The sequence below is a fragment of the Mirounga leonina genome, unplaced genomic scaffold (assembly GCF_011800145.1).
Source record: "Mirounga leonina isolate KUSES-001 unplaced genomic scaffold, KU_Mleo_1.0 Mir_154, whole genome shotgun sequence".
NCBI classification, from domain to species: Eukaryota; Metazoa; Chordata; class Mammalia; order Carnivora; family Phocidae; genus Mirounga; species Mirounga leonina.
The window spans coordinates 60051357-60070784 of NW_023270389.1; positions in this window are offsets into that span (position 1 = coordinate 60051357).

A 19428-nucleotide genomic window follows, 5' to 3' on the forward strand; every position below is an offset into this window, starting at 1 on the left:
CTCGCGCCCCGGCCCCCGCGGGCGCGCAGCCCGCCTCGCCGCCGGTGTCCGCGCCGCGGGCGGCCTGGGGATCCGAGCTGGGCGGCGAGCGCCAGCCGGAAGGGCAGGGCGGGCGGGCGGATGGAGGGACGGAGGGATGGAGGGAGCCCCGCGCCGCCGGCGCGTTTCATCACGTGCCTGCTGACTCCGCTGGCGGGGCGAGGGCAGCAGATGATTGATTATCGCTGTGCTTAAATGACGAGAGTAGAGAGATACTGAGAAGCCCTGGGAGTGAAGGAAATGGCCAGGACCAATTGGGCCGCTCAGCCGGCTGCCTGCGGCTTTCACAGCTTCCTCCTAAGTTTGAGAAATGGGAACCGATTTGGAGGCTGCCAACTCGAGCCGGAAACCTTGCCACCTGTGAAACCGAAGGGCCATCCCCGCTGCGCGCTGCCTCCTTGGAAGGGAGGTGCTCTCACCCTATCGCAGGTTTCAAAGAGGGCCTGGGGTGCTGATCCCCCGGGATTAGTCTTCAAGTCGCTGTCACGAATTCCTCTGTAAGGATTAGAACGACAGGAAGAAGAAAAATCACTGCTGTCCCAATTACAGTAAGGAAACTTGTGTCTCTGGCTTTCCGGGTCAGATTTGGGAAGCTATAAATGCCTGAAGTTTTCTTTCCTCAGCTGGGCCAGGTGTGGGGGAGAGATAGAAGATAACCAAGACAGCCCCTTTCTAACCCCCTAGGTCCAAACAGAATAGAAGTTACCCCTGGTAGGGACGATGAGCACACCCAGAGCCATGTGGTGCAATGCATTTCCCCAGTCCCATCCGGGGAAAGCAGGTTTCACCCAAGGAACAAAGGTATCTGACCTATCTATCCTCTGTTCTAAACACCAAAGGGCAAAGGTTACTGTCCCACTGCTTTACACACACCCTAGTCTGACCCATCTCCCACTCCTCCCCAGTTCCCAAAATTTCTGCATTGTGTGCTCTGGAAATTATGCTGTTTTTCACCAAAGCTGCCATTTTTAAAAATTCTTCTCTACTATTTCCTTAACTTTCTTGCTGTAGCCAGACCTACCTTTTCCCCTTCAGACCCTCTCTCTTCCCCTTTGCTCAGTCGACTTCTGGGAACTTGACATGAATGGAATTAATACATTTGGAAAGAATAACTGGGCATGCTCACTCAGTTTGACCATTTTTCCTCTTAAGGAGGAACTGCCTGAATGAAGGCAGCAGGTTTCCTCCTTTGCATCACTAGACCAAGGTTGTAACCCCCTTGGGGGCCCTGCCCATGGACTCAGCACTGATGGATCATTCTCATCAATGAGCAAACTAACAGATAGATTAGAGCCAACTGTATATATTTTATACACAGGGTGTAAAATACAGCCCAGCTTCATGGGACCCCATCCATCTATCCATCCATCATACAGATATATGATATGTATATCTATATCAACATATATATAATCTTGCATAAGGTATCTATATGTAGATATAGCTATGTATAAAATTTCCCTTGACACACTTTCCACTTATTCCTGCCCTATTTTTTGGCTTCCTTTGGCACCAAGAACTTCCTCTCCTTTTATTTTGTCTTGAGCCCATTCTATTCTGTCAACAACCTCCATGTTACTAAACAAATAGTGAATTCTCAATTACCATATCAAATGCCTTTTCAGCAGAAGTAAGTTTATCTCTTTCACATTCTCAAAAATGTTCTGCATTTGTCTGCTGGGACACCACTGTCTATTATTTCTCCTCTGCATTACTGGTTGCTATTTCTCAAGCTATTACTTGCTCTTCTTTACCTTTTTCATCCCTAAATTTCGGAGTGCCTCGGATCTCAATCTTTGGGCCTCTTCTCCTCTCAACTTATATGTACTCCCTACATGAGCTAAATCAGATTCCTACTTTTAAATGCTACTAATAACTTTCAAATGTGTATGTAGGTCCATGCTCTGAAATCCAGTCAGTCAAGCACCTACCTAATTAACATCTCTACTTGGATATCTAACTGGTGTCTGATTCAGCTTCATGATAACAAGGATATTGTCTATTTAAGATTATATTTTTATGTATTTGAGAGAGAGAGAAAGAGGGAGAGCATGAGCAAGGGAAGGAGCAGGGGGAGAAGCAGACTCCCCGCTGAGCAGAGAGCCCAGACTGACTTACGCAGGGCCAATCCCAGGACCCTGGGACCGTGACCTGAGCCAAAGGCAGATGCTTAGCCAACTGAGCCACCCAGACACCCTGGATATTGTCTGTTTAGCTCATGCCATATATCCCAGGCATAGTACAGTTTCTAGCCCACAGTAGATGCATGTTAACTAAATGAATCAATGTATCAAATGACAATAATTGATACATAATTTTTATATTTAGTAATACATTGTTTACATTATTATCTCATTTAACGCTCTAAAGCCCTAGTTATAATTGTCATATATTTTACATCACTACACCAATAAGGAAGGGAAGGATCAGAAATGTTAAGTAAACTGCCCCATACAACCCACATAACCACTAAATGGCTGTGGTAGTTTGTACCGAGTCAACTTGATTAGCTGGAACTACATTTCCCAGCATCCCTCTCCCTGTATTCAAGTGAGTAGAGGAATTTGTGCAAGTTTGGGAAAACAAGAGTAGGACAGCACCTATTCCTCTCTGAAGGTCTTTGCAGTTTGTGTGTTGGCACCTGCTGAGTCCCAGAAGTTTCTCGCATGTCCTTGTTCTCCCTCACTTCACATTCAGATTGTCCAAGTTCTTTCCCCTCCTGAGCAAGAGTAGCCCCACACACTTCACAAAAGCCTGAATGTGGACCTACAGAGGCAGCAGCCACACAAAGACCACAAATTTTCATTGACTTTTCTGCCAGCCCCACCTCATGGTCTCCTTCCTGCACCTGGCCATGCCTGGCCCCCCAGCTTCCCCAGTAAGCTTCAACTTGCCCATCCACTTGCCTAAGACCCTAGAGGGGGTTAGTTGTGTCTTTTCTCAGATCTTTCAATTCTTTATTCTGGAAAATAACTTCCCCAGCTTCCCTCACAATTATGTAAGGTTTCGTTCCCATAACACACCCCTTCCTCCATTGTTTTCATAGTGCTTCTACTTCTCTGGTTGAGTGGCTAGGGCAGAGTTCAAATCCAAGTCTTTCAGTCCTTTTCACTATTCCACAAGAAATCCAAGTTAGAGGGACAAAAACCTTGAAACCAATGACACATGAGAATGCAAAACTGAACTATGAAAGCATGAAAGGAGTTGATGTTCCAACCAGGCTCTTCAAGGACTATTAGGAGGTCTACATGGGAAGGAGTTTCTAGTAAGGCACAAACGCAAATTCTGAAGCCCATTCGGACAATTACTATAATAAAACTACCATTTCTTGAAGTCATAGTATCTCTAAACACATTAAAATATTCTCAACATTTTTGACAAAATTCACCCCAAAAGCAATGTAAGGAATCTGATGTTCAAGTTAGGAAACTTGACCATGATTGTATACCTTCTAAATATCAGAGTCTGGACTCAAACACACTGCTGTGTGACTCCAAAGCCCTCTGAAAAACATGTGAAAAATGCCTCTAGCAGCAGAATGAGTTTTTAAAGATCTGAGGATCTCCCACAGAGACGCCTGTCATTCTATTTTCTGTTTCATCTGTCCTCTCACCTGTCTTCCTTCCATACACCTAATGCACACCTTTCTCTCTGGGCATTAATGACTCAGGGTGGTTTGTGGCTACTTACAGTTGCAAGGCAAATATGGGAGAAGATTCAAGGAATAGCATAGTTCACCATTTCTTCTCCTGTTATGGTTAAGCCTCATTAGACAGCTCATCATTTGTGTTATTGTGCATTGGGACCAAAATTATGTCCATCATCTTAATGTTCCTAGGACTCACATTTTTTCCATATATAACCCTAGGGAATTAGACTAGATTATCTCTCAAAACCCATCTGGATCTTAGAACATAAGATTTTAATATGTTCTCTTTTGTACTTTGCTCATACATAATGGCCCTTTATGTTGTAAACAGCAAACAGCATGGATATTGTGGGATATTTTTCTGTTCCTTTTCATTCTAAAACCATGTAAATATGTGATCCTCAGTTATCATCATTCAAAATCATTTTTTATCATTTTCCTTATGGACCCTATGTTTTGTGATATTTCCGTCAAACAAATTAAATTGTAAAATGTAATAATGCACCTATTTTTCTATGCCAGATAGAACTTCTAAAAAGTAAAAGCCCTGTTACTTCACTCAGTAAATATAACCCCCCCCCCATAGCGATATTTAAAGCTTTCGTTGTTGTTGTTTTGTTTGTTTGTTTTTAGCTTCAGCAGTCTTATCTTGGAAAAAAGTAGAATGTGATTTGTATTTTTGAGATATTGGACATAGTTGTAGCAGTTTTCTAGGACTGTTGTAACAATGTATCACAGACTGAGAGGCTTAAACAACAGAAATGTATTGTCTCATAGTTCTGGAGACTAGAAGTCCAAAATCAAGGTGTGGCAGAGTTGGTTCCTCCTGAGGACTCTGAAGGAAAGATTTGTTCCAGGCCGATCTCCTTGGCTTGTACATGGCTATCTCTCCCTGTGTCTCTTCACATTGACGTCTGTGTTTGTCTCTGTGTCCAAATTTCCCCTTTGTATAAGGACACCAGTCATATTGGATTTGGGGCCACCCTACTGACCTCATTGTAACTTGATTACCTCACTAAAGACCCTACCTCCAAACAAGGTCACACTGTGAGGTACAGGGGGTTAGAACTCCAAAATTATCTTTTGGGGGGATGACACCATGTAACCCATAACAACAGTGTATATTTTTGCAAATCATTAGGGGCTCTAGGATTCCTGAAGTGTGAACTACCTCCTTCCCTCCTTTCATTAAACAGATACTTGTTTATTTGTTGTGCATGAAAATGTGTTTTCATATATATGTGACATAACATATACATATGAAGTATATATAAAGAACATAAAGAAATAAAATAGGTGACTTTTGCCCTCAAGAAATTTCCAGTCTAGTTCAGAGGATAAAATTTCTCTTTTTCCTCACAATTCACAGGCAGTCCAATCCACAGATCCAGTTGGCTCTACCTGCAATCTATGTCCACAATTCTCACCACCTTCTCTGCTCCCAGCCTGATTTAAGCCACAATTTAATCTCTCCTGGGTGAAGACAAAGACCCAATTGCTTTCTCTGCCCCCATCCTTTCCCATCTACATCTATTCTCAATGTAGCAGCCAATGATCACTTTAAAATGAAGTCATGTCACTTCTCCATGTAAAATCCTCCAAAGACACCCCACATCACTCAAAGTATCTTCAAAAAGCCTCTGAGGCCCTCATGATCTGACACCATGTTACCTCTTCTGGCCTCAATGTATGCTCTCTCCTTCTTACTCTGTTCCAATCACACTGCCCTCCTTGATTCTTTAAACATTCCTGGCATGCAACTGCCACAGGATATTTGCACTCACTGTTTCTCCTGCCTGGAATGCTCTTCCTTCAGATACTCCTCCCTTTCTTTCTTCAGTTCTTTACTCAAATGGCACCCTCTCAGTGAAGCTTATTCTACATACCTTAATTAAAATTGTGTGCTCTCCTGGGTGAAGCCTGGGTGGCTCAGTCAGTTGAGCGTCCAACTCTTGGTTTCAGCTCAGGTCATGATCTCAGGGTCATGAGATCGAGCCCCATGTCGGGTTCCATGCTCAGCCTGCTTAAGTTTCTCTCTCTCTCTCTCTCTCTCTGCCCCCACCTCCACTCACACTTTCTCTCTCTCTCTGAGATAAGAAAAAAAAAGATTATGTACTCTCCTTGCCTCCCCATTCTCATGACACTGTTTATTTGCTTTTCAGAGCATCTATCACCTTATACCATATTATACTATTCAGTTCTTGACTGTGTTTGTTGTCTGTCTCCCCCCAGAAGAAATTAAGTTCTATGAGGTCAGGGATTTTTCCTCTCCTATTCATTGCTGTATTCCCAGGGTCTAGAACAAGATATGGCATATGGGTCACACCCAATAATTATTTGCTGATCTATTGTTAATAAATCCATAAACATGATTCTGTTGAAAGACTGGATGGACTAGAAGAATCCAGTCAACAACTTTGAACAAAACTGAATTAGCATCAGTATGGATTGAAATGATCCACCCTTCAAACCTGTTTCTTATGTGTCATAAAGGGGAAGAATAATTTCTTTTCCCACCACACATTCACTTCACAGAGGAATGGTTGAGAATTTCTTAAATGGTAACAGCATTTTGAATTAAATGGAAAAGGTATTTTGAATTTCTAGGAGAAAGCACTTTATTAATTTGAAGCTTTTATTACATGAAAGAATTGTGAATGACACAGGGGCAAGCAGAAAGAGGAGAACAGTGTTGAAGGGATTATACCATTCACAATACTACATTGACATTTTAGGGGACAATTGATTTGAGATTGATATAAGCAGAGTGGAAAAAAAAGAAAAGTAGTTTGAGAAATCTTACCCCAAGGACAGGTTTTTTAAAAATACCTTCTTCTCGGGGCACCTGGGTGGCTCAGTCGTTAAGCGTCTGCCTTCAGCTCAGGTCATGATCCCAGGGTCCTGGGATCGAGCCCCACATCAGGCTCCCTGCTCAGCAGGAAGCCTGCTTCTCCCTTTCCCACTCCCCCTGCTTGTGTTCCCTCTCTCGCTGTTTCTCTCTCTGTCAAATAAATAAATAAAATCTTAAAAAAACAAAACAAAACAACCTTCTTCTCTGTAGTCAACTCTCAATTATTTATAGAACAACACCCTCATTAATGAATTACTCTCCACTTTTACGATCCTTTTGTCCATTTTATGGACATTTTCCTGCTAATTAGAGCTCCCATAGCAATGTCAGAGGGCTGGCAAAGAAGAAGAGTAAAAACTAAAATTTGTCCTTATCAGGAGTTGATTCCTCTCTCCTTTCTGTTGAAATGTTTAAACTCTGATCTAGATTACTTCCAGAATGACACCATTTTTAAATGTCATACATTTTTCAATTAATTGGAAAATTAGCTGAGCATGTATTATGAGCGAGACACTGCGTAATGTTTGGAAAGAAACAGGGAACATGTTGAGTTTTGTTCCTGCCCCTTCCTTTTTGGCATGGTGGAATAGAACCAGAGACAGCATCAGGACATCTGAGGTTTAGCCCTGACTCCACTGCTTAAAATCTAGGTCACATGGGACAAGTGAATTGACCATCTCAAGCCCCAGTTTCCTTAAGTCTAAAACAAAACTTACATCATCTGCTTTCTCTTACTCTACTGTGAAAACGTTTTTATTCCAGGGCAAATGAAGTTATTTGGAAAGACAGTCTGGTAGTGATCATATTGACCACATCAGGAGAAGCAGTGGTCTATAAACAGACCATCACTTCTGCTGTTCAAACACCAGGGGTGGCTAAAGCTACAGCAATTGAAAACAGTCCATCCAACAGGCAGTGTATGGTATCTAGAATGTAGTAAAAACCAAGTGACAGGATCAGAATGGCATAACAAGGGATCCAAGTTAGTGCCCCTGCAGAATGGCTAAGCATGGCAAGAACAGGCCACATCTGGAGTTTCAGCAGACAACAGGGCTGGTATTGGGATGCCTGGGAGCAGAGCACCCCCAGCCAGAGGAGGGCCACTAGGGTTGTGACCCCAGAAGGTGGGAAAACACAGAGCAACTCATTTCCTATTTGGTTTCTAAACACTTAGCTGGGAACAGTCTTCAAATTGGAAATGATAGAAGACATGATTAGAAGAATACATAATAAAAATGGGAGGGATAATCCTCACATAATAAACAGAGAAACCAGACTTTGATGAAGAGAGCTTACTTCCTTAAGGTTACACGTCTCAGCAGAGTTAGAGCCAGGACTTCACGCCAGTCTTACATCCCAAATTTCACATTATGTGATATTGCTTCTAAGAAGCAACCAGGACTCAGGCTATGGGAAGAAGTGGTAAAAGGGTACTCAATTGTTTTAAAAAGTTTGCCTCCAGAGTCAGAGCAGTTCCCATCATTTGCCCTGAGAGAAACTGGAAATGAAATTCTCAGGAACTTCTGAAGTGTGGTAGAGAAAAGATAGCAAAATAGAGTCAACTTGCCTCAAGGGAGAAAATGGATACCCAAATTAAGTTGGTGCACAGACTTTGTCCATAGGAACGCTTTATCATAGAATTCAATAAAGTGTTAGGAAGGCATAAAAGATGGGAGTCAATGACATGTTATCAGAGTCTTTAAAACTGATGGGAATCTCCCAGATGGACAAAGAGGAGGAATAGCACAGAAGCACTTCAGGTGGGTGGAATAAAATGTGTTGAATTACAGAAACATAAGTAAGGATGAATGTTTGATGAACAGCAAAAAGTTTGGTATGGCTGGTTTCAAAGAGAGGGAATGCTTTGGATGGAGACAAAGCTGGTATATAAATTGGGGGCAGATTGTGAACAGCCCACAGCTCATGCTGAAAAGTTTGGGCTTTAAGCAATCAAAAAATGGATGAGTTTTGAAAACTTAAAGAGAAAAGTGGTGATCACAAAGAGCCAATGAGGGCCCGCCAAGCACATGTCACACAGACTAGCTTTGTGTCCTCTGGAAGTATGGTCTCCACACTGACAAATGAGGCCTATATGACAACAATATATGTTATTCAGCAAGGCATGCAACAGTTTCTTCTGTAATAACTTTGTAAATGTGACAGTAAAATCAGAGTTTAAATAACAGGCTAAATAAGGTCGGCAACAAGAGCACTGATTAATTGACCAGGACACACCCAAAAGGAGAACTTTATGGGGAAGATTCAGAACTCTGACCTTAGAATTTCCCTGTTCTAACTGGGCATGTGCACAGTGACTCTATTACAGGTATAAACAGCCCACTTATCAAATTTATAAATGGCATAAAGCTATGAGGACTAGCTAATGCACTGGAAAATGGCAGAGGAACCCAAAGAGATCAAGGCAGGCTTGATGGAGTGAACCACGTAAAAGGGATGGAGTGAACCACGTAAAAGGGAAAATAGCAAGGAGAAAGAGTAAGCCTTGTATCCAGATGGAAGAGAGCTGGCTTAGCACTAAAATACAGGATGGGAAAGATGTGACTGAACATCAGTTTAATGAAAAAGACAGTAGGTTTTTGTTTGTTTTGGTTGTAGTTGAAAGCAGACTCAACATTGTTCAAAAAGAGCACACATCTGCCCCAAAAAAGCCATTCTGATGACTGAAAGAAAGAGACACTTTGTCAGTGAAAAAAAGGGGGGGGGGCTTGGATGATTTGGGATAATTATCTGAAAACATTAAAGGACTCTCAGGTGGAAAAAGAATCAAACAATCTTTCAAGCCCCAGAGGACAAACTTTAACAGGTAACAGTCTCAGGCAGATAGATTTCAGTTCAACACCAGGAAGTACTTTCTAACAGTTGTTTATCCTTAAGGAAGAGGTCAGTTGCACGTCCCTGGAGGTGTCTGCAGGCACCTGGCTGACCCCGGTCTGCAAGAGCAAGTTGCTACATTGAGAATGCTGGCGTAGGTGACCTCCATGATATCTGACTACAAGATGAGATGGCATGGGAGGAAGTGATTTGAAAACTGAACACTACCATTTTCCCGGGAGGCTTTAAAGTGATTTTTTTTTTTTAAAGATTTATTTATTTATTTTGAGAGAGCGAGAATGAGAGAGAGAGTACATGAGTGGGGGAGGGTCAGAGGGAGAAGCAGACTCCCCGCCGAGCAGGGAGCCCGATGCGGGACTCGATCCAGGGACTCCAGAATCATGACCTGAGCCGAAGGCAGTCGCTTAGCCAACTGAGCTACCCAGGCGCCCTTTAAAGTGATTTTTGATCTAAACTGAGACAAGAATGATATGAGATATTTAAAGTGACAGCTGAGTGATACCAATAACACGGTCTCTCTTTGAGTTCATTTCAGGCTTCAGTGGTGTCAGGGAAGACCTCATATGGGAAAGGGCACTTACTTAGCTTTGAACATTGGGTAGATGGAAAGGGGATGCAGTGGCTGTTGTTCAAGTGGGACCATGACAGACGCTGCACGCCCAGGAATATTTATTATCTATCTTCATTTGGTTGGTTTTTTTACCAACTGGCTGTCTTAAATGCACCTGCCAGTCAGCAGTTTATAGGTCCTCAGGACATGCTGATTTTATTGTGCTCAGGGCAAAAGGACACCTGCTCACCCCAAGCCAAGCCTCACTTTAATTCCCCAATTCTCCATCATGTCTATTTGTAAATATTGCCTAGCGCTTCCAGCTGGCCAAGCATTGGCACTACTGAATTTCTATAAACTTAACTTGTGTTAAGAAGAAGAAATAGTGGGGTGCCTGGGTGGCTCAGTCAGTTGGGCGTCTGCCTTTGGCTCAGGTCGTGATCCCAGGGTCCTGGGATCAAGCCCCACATTGGACTCCCTGCTCAGTGGGGAGTCTGCTTCTCTCTCAGCCCCTCTCCCCTGCTCCTTCTCTCTCTCTCTCTGTCTGAAATAAATAAATAAAATCTTAAGAGAAGAAGAAGAAGAGGAGGAGGAGGAGGAAAAGAAGAAGAAGAAATAGTGAAAGGGGAAAAAAAAGACGGAATGGAAAGCCTTACTTAAATTTCTTAATACACTCCTATAATTGATAGAAAAACATTTAGGAACTTGACCCTAAGTTGGTTTCCTATGTCCATCAACTTTGAATATCATAAGAAGGTGAATACTATAAGAAGAACAACGCTGTAATTGTAAGACTGAATTAGGATTCTCTGTGTGTTGTGTGCTTTTCTGTTACAGTACATTAGCCACCTTCTCTGTAGCTTTCAATCTACTTGGCACAGGGCAGTGTTCTATAATCTCCTAAATATTAGACCCTTTTCTTTCTTATCATGGGTTATTCGGTGGATAATTGTTCAAGGTATGAAAATCCATATGATTTACCTTTGATTAATAGAGCTCATTAACTAGATACTTGGAAAACAAAGCTGTTTTTTTTTTCAAGATTCCCAGTGTGGACTGTGAGCACCTGGGAACCCAATCCCCCCTGAGCAGCAGGCCAAGGCCCTGGGTCCATCTCTTTCAGTCCCCTCAGACTTCTGAACACAGGTCACTGAGCCTCCCAAACACCTCAGCTCTTAAATCTAACAACTGTCTACTTCCTGACTGGCAAAAAAGTTTTGGGTTTAGTTTTTTTTTCAGATGTTTGAGCTCTGCATCTTGAGAAAGAGGTGACCCCTGGCGGGATCAGCAGAAGGAATGCTAGGATGAGCAGCCCTCCCCTTGCAAGGGCCATGGCAGTCCGGGCCTGCAGACTGATCTGGCCTAAGGCACTCCCTCTCTTCCCAGACCCATATGTGAAAGTACCAAATTCAGGTGGCCCATGTAAACACAGTCCCCCATCCCAAAGAAGCATAAGTTGGACTCAAACACTACCAACACAATTTTATCCTGATTGAGGGAAGAACAGTCTTGCCAGAAGCCCCTTAAGAGAGGACCCAGAGTTCTCCACTCAGCCACTTAAGCTGGAGGGAAGCTGAGCAGCCACCAGAAGAACTCCTGCAGATGACCCAACATCTGCCCCAGATATTCCGTATTTCTCTGAATCAATCAATCCTTTATTCATTAAGCATCTACCCTATGCCTGAGAAGTTTCTGAATGAATGTCAAGCTCAAGTAGATGCAGAATTCTCTAGACCCAAAACAGGAACATCAGGGAGCCACTGAAGTGCCCCAGAGGACTTCTCTTCCTGACTCACCTTCTTTGTGGCCCTGATACCCCCTCTGTCCTATGCTGAACTCATCCAGTTCAATGGCTTTAAATGCTGATATGCTAATGTCACCCTAATCTACATGGCCGGTCCTGATTTCTCCTACCTTGGTGCTCCACACTCATATTTCCAACTGTTTACTTGACATCTTCACTGGGACACACTTACTAACCATTTCCATTAAAGAAGTTCAAGACAGAACTAGTTTCCCAACCTACATCCTTAATTTTTCCTTTCCCAGAATTCCCCATATGAGTAAGTAAGGCATTCTTTTCCCAGTTTCACAAGAAAGAGCTAAGAATCATTCAAGTAAATCATAATCCTTCTCTTTTCCTCACTTACAAGTCCTGTCAATACAAATCAAAATAAACATCTTGTCAAGATAATTCAATTCTCCTACTATGCCTGCTACCTCCTCATTTAAGACATTAACATCTCCTACCTAAACTACTTAAGTAGCCTCCTGACTAGTCTTAGCATTAGCATTCTCCAGATAAGACCAGAGTGGTATATTTAAAATATGTAACATACCATGCTGATGTTCAGCAGCTTAAATCCTTCAATAGCTTCTCAACTCCCTTAGAATAAAATCCAAACCTTTCACTCTGACCTACAAGACCTTAAGTCATCTTACCCCTCATGACCTCTCCAAGTTCATTTTATGTTCATTCCTTTCCACTCAAAATTCAAGAGGTGATCATCTCTATATCTTTTTTAATATTCTTTTTTAAATTTAATTTTATTATGTTATGTTAGTCACCATACATTACATCATTATTTTTGATGTAGTGTTCCATGATTCATTGTTTGCATATAACACCCAATGCTTCATTCAGTACGTGCCCTCTCTAATACCCATCACCAGGCTAACCCATCCCCCCACCCCCTCCCCTCTAGAACCTTCAGTTTGTTTCTCAGAGTCCATAGTCTCTCATGGTTCGTCTCCCCCTCAGATTTCCCCCCCCTTCATTTTTCCCTTCCTACTTTTTTTTTTTTTTAACATATAATGTATTATTTGTTTCAGAGGTACAGGTCTGTGATTCATCTGTCTTACACAATTCACGGCGCTCACCATAGCACATACCCTCCCCAGTGTCCATCACCCAGCTACCCCTTCCCTCCCACCTCCCACCACTCCAGCAACCCTCAGTTTGCTTCCGGAGATTAAGAGTCTCTTATGGTTTGTCTCCCTCTCTGGTTTCATCTTGTTTCATTTTTTCCTCCCTTCCCCTATGATCCTCTGTCTTATTTCTCAAATTCCTCATATCAGTGAGATCATATGATACTTGTCTTTCTCAGATTGACTTATTTCACATAACATAATACCCTCTAGTTCCATCCACACCATTGCAAATGGCAAGATTTCAGGGTTTTTTGATGGCTGCATAATATTCCATTGTGTGTGTATATATATATATATACCATATCTTCTTTATCCATTCATCTATTGATGGACGTCTTGGCTCTTTCCACAGTTTGGCTATTGTGGACATTGCTGTTATAAACATTGCGGTGCACATACCTCTTCGGATCACTACATTTGTATCTTTGGGGTAAATACCCAGTAGTGCAATTGCTGGGTCGTACAGTAGCTCCATTTTCAACTTTTTGAGGAAGCTCCATACTGTTTTCCAGAGTGGCTGCACCCACTTGCATTCCCACCAACAGTGTAGGAGGGTTCCCTTTTCTCTGCATCCTTGCCAACATCTGTCGTTTCCTGACTTGTTCATTTTAGCCATTCTGACTGGTGTGAGGTGGTATCTCATTGAGGCTTTGATTTGGATTTCCCTGATGCTGAGTGATGTTGAACACTTTTTCATGTGTCTGTTGGCCATTTGTAGATCTTCTTTGCAGAAATGTCTGTTCATGTCTTCTGCCCATTTCTTGATTGGATTATTTGTTCTTCAGGTGTTGAGTTTGATAAGTTCCTTATAGATTTTGGATACTATCCCTTTATCTGATATGCCATTTGCAAATATCTTCTCTAATTCTGTCAGTTGTCTTTTGGTTTTGTTGGCTGTTTCCTTTGCTGTGCAAAAGCTTTTTATCTTGATGAAAAGAAAAAATATCTGTTAGTTTTTACTGTACAGCTCTAAAATTATTATTGTAAATTACTTCATAGCTTTGTTTTGAGTCTTATAAAAATGTTTATGTACAACATATATAACAAGTGTGTGTTAAATTCAGACTTGAAAATTTCCAAATTTTACCAAATTACAAGTCTATGTATTTAGCCTTATTTTAATATAACTCATCACTATATCTTTTTATTGCAAATTTAAACATCCCTTATTCTTTTTTTTAAAGATTTATTTACTTATTTATTTTAGAGAGAGTTGGAGAAAGCACACATGAACGTAAGCAGGGCAAGGGGCAGAGGGAGAGGGAGAGAGAATCCTTGAGCAGACTCCCTGTTGAGCTGAGTATGGAGCCCTGAGATCATGACCTGAGTCAAAATCAAGAGCCAGCCACTTAACAAACTGAGCTTCCCAGGTGCCCCTAAACTTCTCTTATTCTTGAAAGGCTTAAATATGATAAAAGTTAAAAGCACCTACTTTCTTAAGCATTATTTTTCATTACTATCACTCTGATTAGTAAACCAAAGATTTGGAAATACTTTTCCACTAACTGGAGAATTCTTTAGACCAAGGATAATAGTGGCAGCTTCACACCAACACATTTGTGGGATTTGGCAGAGAACACAGAAACCGGTTTGAAGGATGGTTTTTGTCCCACAGCAGATTTCCTATTTTCCTAATTCTTTAAGCTTATGAATAATTTATTGAACAGTCTGAACCTGCTATAGAGACAATTTTTTTTTAAACCTCTGCTCTTCGCCTTCAACTGTTCTGTGACAAATCTCCCATTTTTCCCCCTTAGTGGAATCTCAGGCAGATCCAAAGCCTTGGTTTAAAACTTTGTAATCACATTGAATTTAACACTCACTTCCTCCTAGCCCAGACTGATTTAGACCTGAGGGACCAGGAGTGATGGGATTGCACTTCTCTTTTATACCTCTCCTCTCCCTTCTTGTGTGCTAGGAATTGATGCTGCTATTGTCCTCTCTTAAGCAATGGTTGCTGCTTCTCCTTCATGGCTGTCTGTGTAGTGAGTGCTCAGATGGTGGCTCCTCTGTGGGGCCCATGTTCAAGTCTTGTGGAAAGCCCTTTTGGAAGGGGCCTCTGACCTACAGAGTTCCCTGATGTAGGAGATTCATTATTGCTTGGTCTGACCTCTTCTTACTCCCATAAGTTCCCACCTTGGTGATCTATTCCAGAACAGCCCAGTGGTGAGTTTCCCTTACCTGATGACCATCCTTTTTGAGTGGGATACCTGCAAGAAGGCTCAATCTTGGCTACTTTTGTTGTGTCTACTGTTCTATGAGAAATCATCATATCCTTGACTATTCAAATTAGGGAATTCAAACTGTCACCTGCTACTCCACTTTCCATTTGCCACTTCTCCAATTCTCTTTTCCCCCTGCTCCCACAGGCAGGGAAGCTTGTCACCACTTACTCAGCAACCATTCACCTGGAAGTAAGATGTTAGTTTCCCCTTCTTCCAAGCCCTCCAGTCAGTATGAGTAGTTCTCCTGGGTCATCCATCATTTGGTGTTGGGGGTGGAAAATCCTCAGAACTTCCCTAATAGTTCAGCATTCTTTCTTTTTATTATTGGTGTATAATTGACACACAATATCCTATTAGTTTCAAGTGTATATCATAGCCATTCAATATTTTTACACATTAAGAAATGATCCCCATGAGAAGTCTAGTTATCATTTATCACCACACAAAGTCATCACTATATTACTGATTATATGCCCTATGCTCTACTTCACATCCCCATGACTTATTTGTTTTAATAGCTGAAAGTCTATACCTCTTATGCCCCTTCACCTGTATCAGCCACCCCCGCAACCCATTCCCCTCTGGTAACCAACAGTTTTTTCCCATGTCTATGGGTTTGTTTGTTCATTTGTTTTATTTTTAGATTCTGTATGTAAGTGAGATTATGTGGTATTTGTCTTTCTCAGTCTGACTTATTTCACTTAGTATAATACCATCCAGGTCCATCCATGTTGTCACAAATGGCAAGATCTCATTCTTTTTATGGCTGAGTAATATTCCATTATGTATACATCTATATATATCTATATCTATCTGTGATATATATATGTATGTGTATATATATATATATATCACATTTTCTTTATCCATATATTAGTCGATGGATACTTGGACTGCTTCCATATCTTGGCTATTGTAAATAATGCTACAATGAACACATGAGTGCATATATCTCTTCAAATTGGTGTTTGTATTTTCTTTGCAAAATACCCAAAAGTGGTATTGCTCAATCATATGATATTTCTATTTTTATTTTTTTATTTTTTTTAAGATTTTGTTTATTTATTTGTCAGAGAGAGGAAGAAAAGCAGGAGGAGAACAGCAGGTTGAGGGAGAAGCAGCCTCCCCACTGAGCAGGGAGCCCAATGTGGGACTCGATCCCAGGACTCTGGGATCATGACCTGAGCCGAAGGCAGACTCTTAACTAACTGAGCCACCCAGGCCTCCCAATATTTCTTTTTAATCTTTTGAGGAATATCTATACTGTTTTCCATAGTGGCTGCACCAATTTAAATGCTTACCAACAATGTATGAGGGTTCATTTTTCTCCATATACTCGTCAACACCTGCTATTTTTTGTCTTTTTAATAACAGCCAATCTGACAAGTGTGAGGTGTTGTCTCATTGTCATTTTGATTTTCATTTCCTTGATGATCAGTGATGTTTAGCATCTTTTAACATGAAAAGATGCTTTTCACATGGTCTGTTGGATATCCAGCTATCTTCTTTGGAAAAATGTCTACTCAAGTCTTTTATCCACTTTTAATCTTTTTTGTATTTTTGATATTAAGTTGTATATGTTCTTTATATATCTTGGATATTAACTCTTTATTGGATGTATAATTTGCAAATATCTTCTCCTATTCACTAGGTTGCCTTTTTAATTTGTCAATGGTTTCCTTCACTGTGCAAAAGTTTTTTAGTTTGATGTAGTCCTATTTCTTTGTTTTAGCTCTTGTTGCCATTGCCTGAGACTGCTCCCCCAAAATATTGCTAAAACCTATGTCAAAGAACTGTCTATGTTTTCTTCTAGGGCTTTAATGGTTTCAGGTCTTACATTCAAGTCTTTAATCCATTTTAAAGTAATTTTCCATATAATATAAAATTGTGGTCCAGTTTTATCCTACTGCATATAGCTGATCAGTTTTCCCGATACCATTTATTGAAAAGACTGTCTTTTCCCCCATTGTGTAGTCTTGCCTCCCTTGCCAGAGATTAATTGATCATATATGTGTGGCTTTATCTCTGGACTCCCTATTTTATTCCATTGATATATGTGTCTGTTTTCATGCCAGTATGGTACATTTTGATTACTATAGTTTTGTAGTATATTTTTGAAATCAGGGATTGTGATACCTGCAGCTTTGGTTTCCTTTCTCAGGACTGTTTTGGCTATTTGAGCTCTTTTGTGGTTCCTACAAATTTCAGTATTCTTTGTTCTAGTTATGTGAAAGATGTTATTGGTATTTTGATAGGGATTGCATGGAATCTTTAGATTGATTTGGGTAGTATGGACATTTTGGCAATATTAGTTCTTCCAATCCATGAGCATGTATATTTTTTCATTTATTTCTGTCATTTTTAATTTCATCATTGTCCTCTAGTTTTTAGAGTACAGGTCTTTCACCCTCTGGTTAAATTTATTCCTGGGTACTTTATTCTTTTTATGCAATTATAAAAGGGATTGTTTTCTTAATTGCTCTTTCTGGTGGCTCATTAGTAACGTATAAAAATGCAACCGATTTCTGTATGTTATTTTTGTATCATGTGACTTTACTGATTTCATTTATTAGTTCTAATAGTGTTTTGGTGGGGTCTTTAGTGTTTTCCATATATAATATTATATCATCTGCAAATTCTGACAATTTTACTTCTTCCTTTCCAAATTCGGACAATTTTACTCCTTCCTTTCTTGTCTTTTATTTCTTCTTCATGCCTAATTGCTCTGGCAAGGACTTGTGTACTATGTTGGAAAAAAGTCATAAGAGTGAGCATCCTTGTCTTGTTCCTAATCTTAGAGGAAAAGCTCTCAGCTTTTCACTGTTGACTATGATGTTAGTTGTGGGCTTGTCATATACAGTCTTTATTATATTGAGTTATGTTCCTTCCATATTCACTTTGTTGAGAGTTTTCATCATAAACTGATGCTGAATTTTGTCAAATGCTTTTTCTGCATCTGTTAAGATGATCCTTAGTATAATTTTTTTATCCTTGATTTTGTTAATGTGGTGCTTCATGTTGCTTGATTTGCAGATGTTGAACCATCGTTGTAACTCTGAAATAAATCCCACTTGATTGTGGTGTATGATCCTTTTAAGGTATTGTTGAACTTGATTTGATAATATTTTGTTGAGAATATTTCAATCTATGTTCTTCATGGTTCTTGGCCTATAATTTTCTTTTTTCATGATGTCATTGTCTGGTTTGGTAATGCTGCTCTCATAGAATGTGTTTGGCTGCATTCCTTTCTGTTTAATCTTTTAGAATAATTTGAGGATAGGTACTAACTCTTTTTTAAATGTCTGGTAAAATTCACCTATGAAGCCATCTGGTTTTGGGCTTTTGTTTTTTGGCAGTTTTTAAATTACTGATTCAATTTCATTACTTATAATCAGTCTATTCAGATTTTGTATTTCTTCAAGATTCAGTCTTGGAGGGCTGTGTATATCTAAAAATTTATCCATTTCTTTTAGGTTTTCTAATTTGTCAGTGTACAATTTTTTATAGTGGTCTCATGATTCTTTGGATTTCTGTGGTGTCAGTTCTAACTTTTCCTTAATTTCTGATTTTAGGGGCACCTGGGTGGCTCAGTCGTTAAGTGTCTGCCTTCGGCTCAGGTCATGATCCCAGAGTCCTGGGCCCGAGCCCCGCATTGGGCTCCCTGCTCCACGGGAAGCCTGCTTCTCCCTCTCCCACTCCCCCTGCTTGTGTTCCCTCTCTCTCTGTGTATCTCTCTGTCATATAAAAAAAAAAATTCTGATTTTATTTACTTGGACCCTCTCTCTCTTTCTTTCTTTTTCTGGGTGAATCTTGCTAGAGGCTTGTCTTTTTACTCACGTTTTCAAAGAATCAGCTTTTACTTTCACTGAACTTTTCTATTGTGCTTATAGTCTCTATTTCATTTATTTCTGCTCTATCTTTATTATTTCCTTCCTTTTAAAAACTTCAGGCTTCAAACTGTGGAAGGAGCTGAGATGCCCTTCAACAGATGAATGGATAAAGAAGATGTGGTCCATATATACAATGGAATATTACTCAGCCATCAGAAAGGATGATACCCACCATGCATCGACATGGATGGAACAGGAGAAGATTATACTAAGTGAAATAAGTCAAGCAGAGAAAGACAATTATCATATGGTTTCACGTATATGTGGAACATAAGGAATAACATGAAGAACATTAGGAGAAGGAAGGGAAAAATGAAGGGATGGAATCAGAGGGAGAGACAAACCATGAGAGACTATGGACTACTGGAAGCAAACTGAGGGTTTCAGAGGGGATGGGGTTGGGGGGATGGGTTAGCCCGGTGTTGGGTATTAAGGAGGGC